Source organism: Rattus norvegicus, chromosome 5 (assembly GCF_036323735.1).
Source record: "Rattus norvegicus strain BN/NHsdMcwi chromosome 5, GRCr8, whole genome shotgun sequence".
In the NCBI taxonomy this organism is placed as follows: domain Eukaryota; kingdom Metazoa; phylum Chordata; class Mammalia; order Rodentia; family Muridae; genus Rattus; species Rattus norvegicus.
In genome coordinates, this window is record NC_086023.1 from 88,949,102 (window position 1) to 88,963,195 (window position 14,094).

Genomic DNA, 14,094 nt, shown 5'->3' on the forward strand with positions numbered 1-14,094 from the left:
ACTGTATTTGGATAATAGCACAGAACCTCACATCCAGACAATGATGAACACCAGAGACAAAAGCAATGATTGAAAGCCTGAGAAATTTGACATATTATATGTGGAGGTGGAGGTGGGGGCTGGGGCAAGGATTCAAATGGTGACAGACCTATCCTATCTAAAGAGGCCAGGGGTATGGTAAACATTACAAGGCTGAAGGAAGCTGTCATGCAAGACGGCATCCAGGAACCACACTGGGGAATGAAGGTAAAACAAGGCACTCTCGAATGTACGGAAATGATGACATTAATCAGTCACAGACCTCTCTAAAGGGAGCGACAGAGGAAGTTCTTCAGATTGAAAGGAAAGGATACCAAAGGAAGTGTGGAACCCTGGAAGTGGAAGAAAAGGAAATGTAAAGTGTTAATACCTGCATATTCCATTAGAGAAATTATTGAAATGAAAACCCACAAACTGTTTAAAATATATGTGACAGCTGAAGCAAAATCACAACATAGGCTGGAGAGACATGTCCAAGTATGTCAATATAAAACATTTGAGAGAAAGACAATAGGGACACTTTTCACATCTTCCTTACAACGACATGGGAAGGGAAGGAGGGATGAGACATGAGAGAAAATGGAGGGAGAGAGGGAGAGAAGGAAAGGGAAAGAGAGGGAGGGGAAAGAGGAAGAGAAAAGTCACATCCAAAGCAACCACTAAAATGTCAGATTTGAAGACAAACTATGCAGAGATCTTTTTAAAATACAATCAAATATATTTAAATGAACTATGAAAAGTACTTAAATGCTATAAAAGGAAGTTTAGAAAAAAATTTTTTTAATTTTATGTAAAAAATTAAATGTAAACTGAATGAGTATATACCAGTTAAAATACAGAGACTATTAGAACACATTTGAAAGACAATTATGAAGCTGGTGACATGGCTAACAAGCCAGACAATGAGTCCAACCCTAGGACACACATAGTGGAAGAAGATAAACAACTGCTAGTTCCCTTCAGAACTCCATACCATGCCTATAGCACACACACACACACACACACACACACACACACACACACACACACACAGAGTAAATGTAATTTTTAAAAATACTAGTTGTGTGCTATATACAAGAAAGTTATACTACACACCTAAGGAGAGAAGTAAGTTAAATGTAGATGAGAGGAACTGCAGAGACAACTCATAGGTGAGGAACACTGGCTGTTCTTCTTGAGGAGCAAGTTTGATTCCCAGCACTCACATGCTGGCTCCAAACCACCTCTAATTCCAGTTCCAAGGGATTCAATTCCTTCTTCTGGCTTCCACAAACACTGCATGCACATGATGCACAGATATACAATCAGGCAGAACACTCAGATGCATAACATAAAAATAAAAGTTAAAAAACTTTTAAGAGAAGCATGTTTCCAAGGGCTGTGGCTGCTCATAGCCATGGGATCTCCAACTGCATGCCAGAGTAACGGAGAGACTTTGACAGCCCAGGTTATCACAGTGCCTGCTGTTGCCACTCAGCTCTCCTATATGTTTTTCCACTGGAGTTATGAGCTGCCTGTCCTTCTGTCCTGTGGTATTCAAAACAAACTTTCCTTCTGCAGTGTGCACTTGGGCGGTTCTTGGAAGAGTGAGGAGACAGCCTGTCAGCCTCTGCTCATTAACCTAAGGACCATGTGACCAGTGAGGTGGCCATCTTGTGATTTGGTCTGCATTATTTGTTGGAAAAATGCCACAAGAAGATCACACTGGGATTTAGAAGTTTCTGGCTAATACTTAGCCAGGTAGCCTTTTGTGGCCAGATTGGTCTACAAAGAGAAACAGCATTTTGGAAAAGTGAAATACCTTTGTAACCTAACATGCAATTGGTTCAATAAAGACTTCAAATTTCAAAAAAAAAAAAAAAAAAAAACTTTTAAGAGGGATAGAGAGATGTCTCAGAGGTTAAGAGCACTGACTGCTCTTCCAGAGGTCCTCAAATCCCAGCAACCACATGGTGCCTCACAACCATCTATAGTAAGATCTAATGCCCTCTTCTGGTGTGTCTGCAGACAGCTATACTGTCCTTATACATATATAATAAATAAATAAATCTTAAAAAATTTTAAGAGAGAAGAAAATACAGTATGTGAACCCTAAATACAAGAAAGCTAATATAATCTCAAAGCAAGACTCAGTCAAGAACAAGGCGGATGCTAAAGGTGATTAAAGCGCTCAGCACTGCAGGGTCAGACTCCTTGTTGATTGGAAGGAGAGATGCACAAATCAGTTCCAACTGGAGATACCAATGCTCCCACCTCATTAATCCAGAAGAAAAAAATAGAACAAAAGTCAGGAAAATGCAGAGGACTTTGAACAATACTATCAACCAGAAAGGTCGAACTTACATTCAAGAGATGCTACCTAGACATTCAAGTAAGCAGGGATTTTTGTCAAGATATTCTAGGTAACAAAACAAACGTTAACACACTTAGAAGCACACCAAAGCCAAGCCACACTCTGTGACCATAGTGCAATTACACCAAATGTCAGGAACTAAAAAGGGCAGTGAAAAACTCTTAAATGCTTAGACATTAAGCAACACACTTCTAAGCAGTCCATGCATGGATCAAAGAGGAAGCTTCTGGGGAAATTAGAAGATACTCTGAATTAAACAAACACACAAATATGATGTATTTAAAAGCTGGACACAGTGACATCAATACTGAGGAAGGAAACTCTGTTGTCAAAAACCTTAGCAAAGAAAGGTCTGAGGTCATCAACTGAGGCCACTACCTCAGAAGTCAGAAGAGGAGCAAATAAACCCAAAGAAAGAAAGTTAAGGACAGCATAGATACAAGGCTAGAAATCAGTGAGATAGAAAGGGGAGAAAACGAGCTTAAAATCTACTTCTTTCAAATTACCAATGAAACTAACAAATCTCTAGAAATAGAATTGGAGAAAAATAAAACACAAACCAACGTAAAGCACGAAAGAGCCTGGGGGGAAGTGTAGTCCAGAACCCGTTAGGTTAGCATGCATCAGCCCCAAGGTTTACTCCCCAGTCCTCAAAGGAGAAAAAGAAAAAGGAAAAAGGATAAACTACAGCAAATCACACAGACTCTACAATCATTAAAAGGATAACATGTCCATCTGCAACTCTCTGCCCAGACAGCAGACAGCAAGCCCAACAAACTCACCAAAGGAAAACATACCCCGAACAATGATATACCTGTCTTCAAAACTGGATTTGTTCTTGAAGCACACACTGGCTGAGGAGGTTAAGTCCACTGGTAGAGTGCTTGCCTCGCATACATGAACACCTGGGTTCAGTCCCTTGTACCAAATAAACCAGGCATGATGGCACAGAACTTAATGCCAACCCTCTGGAGGCAAAGGCAGGAAGACCACAACTTCAGAATCACTCTTTAGTACATGGTAGGTTCTGGGCCAATCTTGGGCTATGAAAGACCCTGCCTCAAAGAGAGAGGGAGAGGGAGAAGGGCAGGGGGAGAAAATGAATAAATACAACTGTTGATAATTTCAGTAGTGACAAATAATTAAATGAAAAGCAATACCAGCAAAACCAGCTCTTTTCAACTTCTAGGAATGGCAGGTTGCAGATCTTTCCCACCTGACTCTATAAGAACAAACTACTCTTCCAAAAGCAGACAGAAACGTTACAGAAAAGCTACAGTCTAAATCCTTCATTAGCAAAAAGCTGTAATACTTGGCTGAAGCTCAGACACTGAATGAGTGCAAATATTGCTACATAGTTACAATGACCCCACCAATGCAGGCTGAGTCACGGTTCCTGTCAGTCCACATAAGCTGCCACACTAACAAACCAAAGAATCAAAAACAATATCATCATATCAATCATATCAGCACATGCAGGGAAAAAAAACCCAACTGCCATTTGGGGCAGAGGTAATCAACTTAAGTGAAGACTTTTAACAAATTCCGGGATTATAAGATTCTGTTTAACAAAGTATCAATTCTCTTGAAATTTACTTAAAGATTTAACACAAATCCAATGAAAATACTAGGGAGATTTTTGTAAAACCAAGCAAGTTGATTATAAAGTTTCCTTGAAACAGTGAAGCGCCAGATGAATTGAAGTCCTCTTGAAAGAGAAGAATTCTATGAGAAGATGGCAGGAAATACTGAAAGAAGTCCTTCAAACATGGCCACCTGAGTTCTCTCATCCTTCCAAACATGGCCACCTGAGTTCTCTCATCCTTTCCAAACATGGCCACCTGAGTTCTCTCATCCTTTCCAAACATGGCCACCTGAGTTCTCTCATCCTTTCCAAACATGGCCACCTGAGTTCTCTCATCCTTTCCAAACATGGCTACCTGAGTTCTCTCATCCTTTCCAAACATGGCCACCTGAGTTCTCTCATCCCTTCCAAACATGGCACCTGAGTTCTCTCATCCCTTCCAAACATGGCACCTGAGTTCTCTCATCCCTTCTAAACATGGCCACCTGAGTTCTCTCATCCCTTCTAAACATGGCCACCTGAGTTCACTCATGTAAGTGACAACAATTACAGGATAAAGGCAGCTGCTGAGATGGCTCAGCAGCTAAGCATGTCTGCCACCAAGGCTCACAACCCAAGTTTATTCCCTAGAACCCAGACAATAGAAGGAAAAAACTGTCAGCATCCTCTGACCTCCACACAAGCACTAGGGTACACACTGCCCATGCACATACAATGGGTGGATGGATGGATGGATGGATGGATGGATGGATGGATGGATGGATGGAAAGATAGATGATAGATAGATAGATAGATAGATAGATAGATAGATAGATAGATAGATGAATGTGTGAAAAGGAGAAAGTTCCTTTTAACAAAGTGTATCAAAGCTGAATATCGTTTTATGAAAAAAACTCGCCTTGACCTAAATTACACCTTAAACAGAAGTCGATTTAAGTTAGCCCACAGATCTAACTGAAACACATAAACTGATGTGATTTTCTTTTTTTTTTTTTTAGAAAAAAACATAAAAGAAAATTGTTGGGCCCTAGAACAAGGGAAACAGTTCTTTAGATATAACACTGAAGGCGTGATCCACAACAGAAAAAAAAAATCAATAAATTGGGCTTTATGAAAATTTAATACTTGCTCTGAAAAGCAGTGCTAAGAGAATGAAAAGACAAGCTGCACTCTGGGAGAAAATATTTGCATATCATGTATCTATATAGGAATTATATCCAGAATACATAATAGTTCTCCAAATGTAATTGTAAGAAAACAACCAAAAACCCAATTTTTCTTGGAGGAAAAATAGGCATAAGATTTGAGCAGAAAGTTCACAGCAGAAGATATGCAGATGGTAAATAGGCACACACAAAAAAAATTTCAACATCCTTAGCTTTTAGGGAAATACAAAATAAAACTATAACGAGAAGCACATCTATTGCAAGGGATAAAACTATTTTTTAATTGACAACAGCAAATGCAGATGGAAATGAGAAGCAAGCATTATTGTCACTCTATTTGTGGGATGCAAAATGGAACAGCCACACCAATTAAGAGTTTGGCAGTTTCTGACCAAACCCGACATTTACCAATGACTGCATTCATGCCTATTCCTTCTAAAGAAGTGAAAACCTATGCTCACAACAAAACCTGAAAACAAGGGGTTACTGGAGCTTTATTTTTAAGCATCAAAAGCTGGGAAGAGGTCAAACGTCCTTCAAAACCCTAATGGACAAACAGTTACAGCAATAACCAAAACAGCATCAGCAGCTTCAGTATGCAGACCATGAGTGGCTTTCAAGGACAGGCCACCAGAAAGAAGCCTTTCCCAAACAGTACATTAATACATGCTTCCATGTATGTGATATTCCAGGAAAAGCAAAATTATAGGAATGGAGAAAACAGAACATTCGTTGCCAGAGCTTTGTGGCAGAGAGAGTGCTTGAGCACAGAGACAACACAGGGGATTTTTTTTTTCCTTTTACTATGGAACTGTTGTACATGCTAATTGTGGTGATGGTTACTAAAGCTTAGAACTGTACACTTAGAAACATACACAAACATTAAAAAACCTATAATCACATATATCTTAGTTTTCAGTATTAGTTTCAGAAACATAAGTCAAAATCCACCCAACACTTAAAATTGGTCAAATTTATTTTATATACATTACATTTCAATGAAGTTGAATAAGGTAGGCCTTGTCTATATTGTGAATTCCAGGCCAGCCAGGACTACAGGGAAAAAATGCTGTGGTATTCTATTCTTTTTTTTATGTGAGTAGTGTTTGTATACGAATATTACATGTGTATACATATACATGTCACTATGCATGCAGCTATGCATGCATGTACACAGAGACTGAAGAGGGCACCATATATTTCTACTACTCTGCCTATTCCTTTGAGAAGGGTCTCTCCCTAAACCTGGATTCAGACAGGACAAAAGCCAGCAAGCCCTAATGATGTTCCTATTTCTGCTCACCTGGGTTACAGGAATGTATAAGACACCTAGTTATATAGGTACAAACTCTGGTTCTCATGACTGTCAGTAAATGTTATCGCCCACTGAGCAATCTCCATACCCCACATATGCTATTCTTTCTAACAAATATAGTTTTAGGGTTGGATAAATGAAAAGTATATTCTATATAGTTTTTAAAATTTCTACCCTTGCCCTCTTGTTAATAATACTTAGGGCTTCAATTTTGTGGCTAACAAGAATAGCATGAGAAACAATTGGAAGGTTCATTAAAGCTCCTTTTAAATGTTTTAAGAAAATAACACGTAAAACATTTATTCAAACAAAAGTCTATCGTGCCAGATGCTTCCTATAAAGAGAAACCTTATTCTATTACTCTGCTACAATAAATTATTTATGGCAGTTGCTGAGAATGCTCACATTGTACATAAAACTAAAATTCTTAACAACAGTTGAAAGAATACTTGTCCTATTTATAAAGAAATGTTTTTTAAAAGCAAAGAGAAAAGCAAATATGCCTTCGTAAGGTCATGCAAATGTCAAAAAAGACCCAAATGACTAAAATTTGACACACCATCATCTTTCCAGCCAGCTGGCCAGTCAGTTCTCTGTCTAGCTTCACTTCCCGCAAGTTTTCTCAGGCTGGACTGATGACTCTTGTGGTGCTTTCATACCCACTCTGTTCTCCTTAACAACACTGCACTGACCACTAGTCATCCACCTTACCTCTGTTGGGAGAGAAAACATCTCATGCATGTTTGTATGAACAGATGAGGGAACACTGGGCAAATGCTTGTGTCAAGGAAAGACCTCTTCAGTTAGAAAGATCCGCTCATGCCACTCTTCTGCCTAAACCCTTCATTGTTTTGTTGGTGGGGGTGATGGTGGTGGTGGTGGTGCCTTTCTTTGGTTTTCCCATCATAAGTACACTCCCAAAGTGCTATATAACCTCGCTCACGACACATCTGGGGTCATCATCTGCCCTGTTCACAATGGCCCAGCCTCATTGGCCTCCTTCCTGGTCCTCAACCCTCAGAGCTCTTCTGTCTCATCCTTTACACCTGAGCTTCAGCATCATGGTCAAAGGGTAAGACCTCAAGTGGCCGCATCTCATCGAGCCACCAAGTCATATTCTGCCACAGCGAGAACTCTTCACAATCTACATTCATCTTACTTATTCACATGTTTCTTCTTCATGTTCATTATGCAAATTTAATCCACTTCTGTGGACCAGGACCTAATCAATTCCTCAGATTTAAGCACTGTGTCAAGAACAAGTAGGCACTCAACCAGCATTTAAGTGAATAAATAAATTAATAAACAAATGTTTATTCTGCCTGTGAGTCTCGGTTCTTCCATCTCTAAAAATGGGCCAGTATAAGGAATATAAGAACTTACCATAGTGTAGGAATTTAAACACATTAGGGGCTGCGAGATGGCTCAATGAGTAAAAATGCTTCTCATAGAAGACCCCAGAATTCATGTAAATCCAGATTCAGTAGAACCTATGTACACCCATATGATTGAGAAGGAGATGGAAACAGAAGAAGCCCAGGAAGTTCCTAGGCCAGGCAGTCTGGAATAAACAGTGAAAAACAACAACAACAACAAAAAAAAACAAAAACAAAAAAAAAACAAAAAACAAAAAAAACAAAAACAAAAAACCACCACCAACAACAACACGGTAAACAAGGTAAAGAGGCGAGGCAACACTTAGGTTAATTTGACTTTCATGTACACACACCATGGTGCACAAATGCCTATAGTCATGAACACTCACTCTCACACACACACACATTTGCACAGATACACTTGCATACACATATAATATATGCACACTTGCTCTCATACGTGCACACATCAAATATACAAAGAGAGGGAAAGAGATTTTACAGGAAAGAATTCAAAGTACATTAATGTTTTCCCTGTGCATATTTTCCTCTCTATGATAAACAAATTCAAGGAGGAAAAGTAAAACCTGGATGTGGAAGAACTAAAAACTGCTTACCACGCAAGAGGAATAAACACTCCCAAATATAAAACCCACCAAATATGACATAGAAACATAGTGCTCAAAAGTAATCTAACACCAGGACTGTGTCTGCGGCATTCCAGCCCTTTGAAGCCTTCAGCTCACATTGCTGGGAACTGCAGTCATCTGAAATGAGAGGTTTCCATTTGCAAGATCTGCCTCTGGGAGACACTGGCTCCCGCCTGCTCCCATTCTCCATCAAAAGCCTTGGCTGGCTGCAAGCCCCACCCAAAGGAAAAGAAAAACAAAAGCCACTGCACAAAAATAATGGCGATGTTGATGATTAGGATGATGAGCAGGAATGACAAGGTCGACCACTACAAGGCCCACCTCAGCAGAAACCTAAGCAAAGTATATCTCCTCTTCTCACTGCTTCCTGGTCTGCCAGGCCTCCCAAGCAAAAGCTCACTCTAAAATGTCATTCTTCCAAGACAAGGGCTCCGGGGTCACAGAAAGCACTCTGCTGCTGTGTCTGACTTGTGTGACTTTGGGAAGATTTTTTAACATCTTTGAGTCACTGTTGGCTCATCTATAAAATGAGGATAAAATCAATTACCTTGAAGGGATGTTGTGACAACTAAATGAGCTAAGCACCTGGCAAAGCCTAGCACTTAGCAATCGGTAAACAGTGCAGAGCTTTTAAAGGAGCCATTTCTCACTGCAGCCCTCCATAAGCACAGCTTTGGGTTATCATTTTTTTTACCCTCTTTGCATGTCTAAATACTGTCATACCTCACCAAGACATAACGAAGCCCATGCACTCTTGCCTCCCAAACTTCATCTCTGGTGAGCAATAGTGTGTATAAGAATGTTCTGCCAACAGCAGCCAAATGAGTTAGTGAAATGAGGGGGATGCTTTGGAATTTGTTTCTGATGCCAATACACTCCCTGGAGTCTTCAAACCATCAAGAACACTTTCCTCGGCAAACGCTATTTATTCACAAACAAAACTGCAGCAGTAATATCATTTTAAAGCTGGATTCTAGCCGAGTATGGTAGCTCACGCCAATAGCCCCAGTACGTGGGCATCTGACGCTAGATGATCACAGTGAGCTAAAAGCCAGCCTGGGCAACATACTGAGTCCAAGGCCAGCTGTGGGACTACAGAAGGAAAAGAAAAAACCTGTCTCAAAACAAAACAAAACAAAAATTGAGGGCCAAAGAGATAGCTAAGTGGTTAGGGACACGCACTGTTCTTCCAAAAGATCTGTGTTTGATTCCTGGCACCCGCATGAGGCAGCTCACAGATAACTCCAACTCAGGAAGGATCCCATACCTCTGGCCTCTTTGAGTACATACCCACATGTTCCTATCCCTACACACAGACACATATACATACAAATATAATTTAAATAAAATTAAATCTAGATAAGAAGCTGGATAAAATAACTGGATAGGATCTGGAACACAACCATCCCGGCAGACAGTTCTCTGTCTCTGATCTTAAACAAATACTGACAGCATCACAACAGTTGAGTTTGTAGATGTTATTGCTTTCACATTATAGAACACCTGAGGTATGGCTCCTTTTGCTGCGAAGCTAAACATTATTATCACTTTAAGACTGTATATAGATATTTTGCCTACATATGTGTCTGTGTACTACATGTGTGCTAATTATCACTTTAAAAGACTAAACTATGATTGGGGAGATAACTCAGTCAGCAAAATGCTTGCTTGTCATGCAAATGGAAAGTCTGATTCCAGCACCCATTTTCAAAAGCCAAGGGTGGCAGTGTAAGTCAACAATCCTAGGACTAAGAAGGTAAAGACTGGAGAATTCCTAGCACTTGCTAGCTGTATCAGTAAGCTCCAAGATAAGTGAGAGTTCTCTTTCAAAACAGATGGTGCAGATTGAAAATGATATTTCATGTTGACCTCTGACCTCTACTTACACACATAAGCACACTCATGCATTCACACAAATGCGTGTGTGTGCACACACACAAAGACTACATGAAGTCTCACTGACTTGAGTGAGAGTCAATTACTCAGCATTACTCTACTGAGCGTTCACTCGTTTCATTGCACTGTGGTAAGAAGTGTATAGGCTTCAGAACCTAAGAGATAAGGTCTAAATTGAAACCAGCCTCACAGGCAAGTCATTTCAACTTTGCAACCTCCATTTCCTCATTTATGAAATAGCCTCAAAACAAGCATGCTTCAAAGAGTCAAGGAGACGACAAATGTAAAATGTAATTTCCCTTGTTCCCAATTTTTCACAATTATACACAATGTGGCAACAAATACCTTCATGAACAGAGATTTTTTTTTTTCTTTCCCTGCCAGTGGGTTGGTTGTTTAGGATAAATTCCCCCAAAATGGATTATTGGGCTCAAGAGTAATTTTATTTTTATTACCATCAAAATCTCTTTCCAAATGGCCTTCAAAAAGATTGTAAAAATTTACACTGCCCAGCCAACCATCTGGCCAGGTTTTTGGAGGGCATGGCCAGGACATGCAGAAGTATGGAAACTCCAAAGGCTCAATCCAGGCTATGTCACTCCACAAACCTCTGTGCCCAAAAATTAGCACTTGAAACCCAAACTTGACTCTCAGACACTGCAAAGACACCATATCGTCCAGGTAACTCCACAGAGAGTGGCTGTAACTATCATTTTACAGCTCTGGGTTGGCCACTTCCACTCGTCTATATTCACCCAGACTCTTCTTCCTCTCCTACACCCCAAACTCTTTCCTGGGCTCCCACTCTTAGCCCCTCCGTGTCTGCAATTCTGCTTTTCCTCCTGTGACTCTGGTTCTGCAGGCCCATCCTATTATAATCTGTCTCCCTCTCCCTGTGTTATCTCCATTCATTTTATTAACAACTACCATAGAGCAACCTATCTCTTGAAGAACTTATATGCCACACACTGTCCTCACCACAAGCTTATGAGATAAATATTATGTTTCCCATTTTACAGAGGAAGCAATCAAAACGTAGTGGTTCAGTATGTCATGCAGTAACTCAGTCAAACAACATGTGCTTGTTAAAAGTCTACTATTTTATTAGGTCCAGTGTTGGGTAGCAACAGTGACACGTTAGGCAAGTATACAAATACATACTTAATGACAAACAGTTGTAAGAGCCTGACTGAAGAGACTGAGTGCTGAGTAATTGCTAAACGACAGAATAATGGATCAGGACACAGCATTAGGGATAGATAGCCTTTCTAACAAGGTCAAACTAAAATTAAGACATGAAGGTCCAGACAGACAAGGAAAGGGACACAGTGTCCCAGGCCAGAGTGGGGCAACTGTGAAGACATTCACCACAAAGAAGCTGGTATGGTGGAGAAATGCAGTCTATGTATGGAGCACTTGGTGTCATGGAGATAGAAACATGGTGAGCACCAAGCAACAGGGAGCCGCCGACCAACGACATCGGGTAGGACCTTGTGGACCATAACAAGAAATTCGAAATTTTATTCCAAGGTCAAGGAAATGCAAAAGAACCAGCAAAAAATCGAGACCGACAGGCAAAACTAAGGGCAGTGGCTAGAGACCTTCAGCAGAGGGCAGGCTTTAGTCTTTCTTGTGTACTCTTCACAGGCCAGACTTCATGCTAGGTTTTCTCTATACCAAGTCTCAAAAACTGTTAACTCTGAAAGACTCCATTAGCTCCACTTTCACAGGAGGTTCTAGACACCACCCATACAAGGCCACTAATTACTAACACAAGTCATACCTAAAAACCAGGTTTTATCACCTTCAAGTCCATGCTGATCACACATCATAGCAATTCTTAAAGGGCTGTAAGTACGGGGTGGAAGAAAAGGAGGCTGCTTTCTGGTAGCAAATGATCCACACCACAGGTGTTACTGAGCAAATTTCATGATATGAGCGTCTTTGCCAATGACATTAGACACTCAAATATGACTACCTGCCTCAGCTGGGCCAAGCTTTAACACCCTGGGATAAGGGTCTTTACATAAGAACTCTGGTGCCTCTGGACAAAATACAAACTAGCTTTTCAGCCTTGCCTACCTAGATTTCTCCTAATTCCTTGACAAAGATCCCAGTAGGAAGTCAGTTCTTCTCTAGGGTCTATGGTTAGCTCCTTGAGATTTTGATTTAAAGCTTAGGGCATCCACAACTTCGCTTTCCAGTTATTTACCACCCCACAAAGACTTATACAATATGCACAAGGATACGTAGCACAGTCTCATACTTAACTATGAGAAATAAGAAACCTGAAGCTCTCACAGGAGAAAAATGTGGTCTAACACACCCATGTGAACACAGGTCCCTCATGGATACTTCCATAAGGGCCAACTGAAATGAAAAGTACTCATGATGCTTCCTATCAAAAGCCAGAGTTGAACTATTCTAGTCACACCAGTGTGAGATATTCCTCGCTCATCCACAATCATTTTTTAAAGGGAGAGATGTCAGTGTCTAATCCAGGTCCCAGCAGATAAACACAGGCCTTCACAAAATGCCTCCTTCACCAAGCCCCATTTGGTCCAAAGCCCTCACTACACTAACACCCAAAAAGGCCAAAAGCCAGGCTCCTAGTGAGCCAAATAGCTTTACTAACCTAAGATCTTCCTACCTAAGATCTTCTATATGCATAGCTGACTTTATCATCAGCTAATACAGACAGTGGATAACAAGGTACCCATTTCAATAATGAAAGGAAGGAGCCTGGTGTTCATGTCAGTGTTCACATAACACCGTGAAGCCACAAGGAAGCACTTGTGTCAATAGCCTGGGTTTAAAGCCTGGGTTTAAAGCCTGCGTGAGGGCCCAGCCCTCTAGCCTTCCAGCCCCTGGCTTGTCAAATGATCAGAGCTCTTCCAGCTCTGCAGCTATGACCCGTCTCCACACGTCTGTTCTGAACCCAGTCTGCATCTGTCTTCTCATGCTCTGACCCCACTCACATATCTCTTCTTAGGCTGTGACACCATTCTCTGCAGCTCTCTTCTCATGCTCTAACCCACTCTCTGCATCTTTGCCCTCTATAAGACCTCACTCTCCAGTCCCCTTTCTCACCCCATATTCTGACTCCACTCCTCATGTCTCTCAGCTCATGCTCTCACCCTACCCTCTGCATCCCTTGCCTCTATGCTTGGACCACACTCTACTTTTATCTCTTCCATGCCCTAGGGTCTGGACCTGCTCCTTCTATACTAGACGTAAGATCCCCACTAACCTTGTCCCCAGCCTCGTTCCCCTTAAAACTTTCCTCCTCACATTCACAGACGAATAATCTTTTGAAAACATAATTTCTGGTTATTTACTTCCCCATCTATCACTGGCCCTCTTTCCTCTTCAAGTCAACAATCAGTAGTGTACCAGTCAAGAAATAACAGCCCCACCTACTTCCAGGCTTCATTTCCTTGAGATGTTCCCATTCTGAGCAAAACATTCCCAGTTTCCTGATTTGATTAGCATGTTCTCACAATTCTGCAATGTGAGTTTTCGTACGCAGTGTTCTCCAAGCTCTGTCTCTCCCTAACATCCAAGGAAGTGTTTACTCATGCACTACATCACTGCACTGTCTTCCTAGCCATCTTCCCAATCAGACCATGACAGAAAAAATTACCTAGGCAGAACCCACTGAAGATTCCCCAGCCCCCAGGAGACAGCCTGGCTTGTCCATGTAAAACCATTTAT

At 40.9% G+C, this 14,094-nt stretch overlaps 1 protein-coding gene and 1 non-coding gene across 17 annotated transcripts in view; one reads left to right on the forward strand and one right to left on the reverse strand.

Moving 5' to 3' along the window:
* Cdk5rap2 (CDK5 regulatory subunit associated protein 2) overlaps positions 1 to 14,094 on the reverse strand; it is a 168,604-nt gene that overhangs the window by 141,700 nt on the left and 12,810 nt on the right. The window lies entirely within an intron of this gene.
* On the forward strand, positions 1,401 to 1,529 carry Snora44 (small nucleolar RNA, H/ACA box 44). Its single transcript, XR_005505352.1, has one exon. It is a non-coding gene; the product is annotated as a small nucleolar RNA SNORA44 (small nucleolar RNA).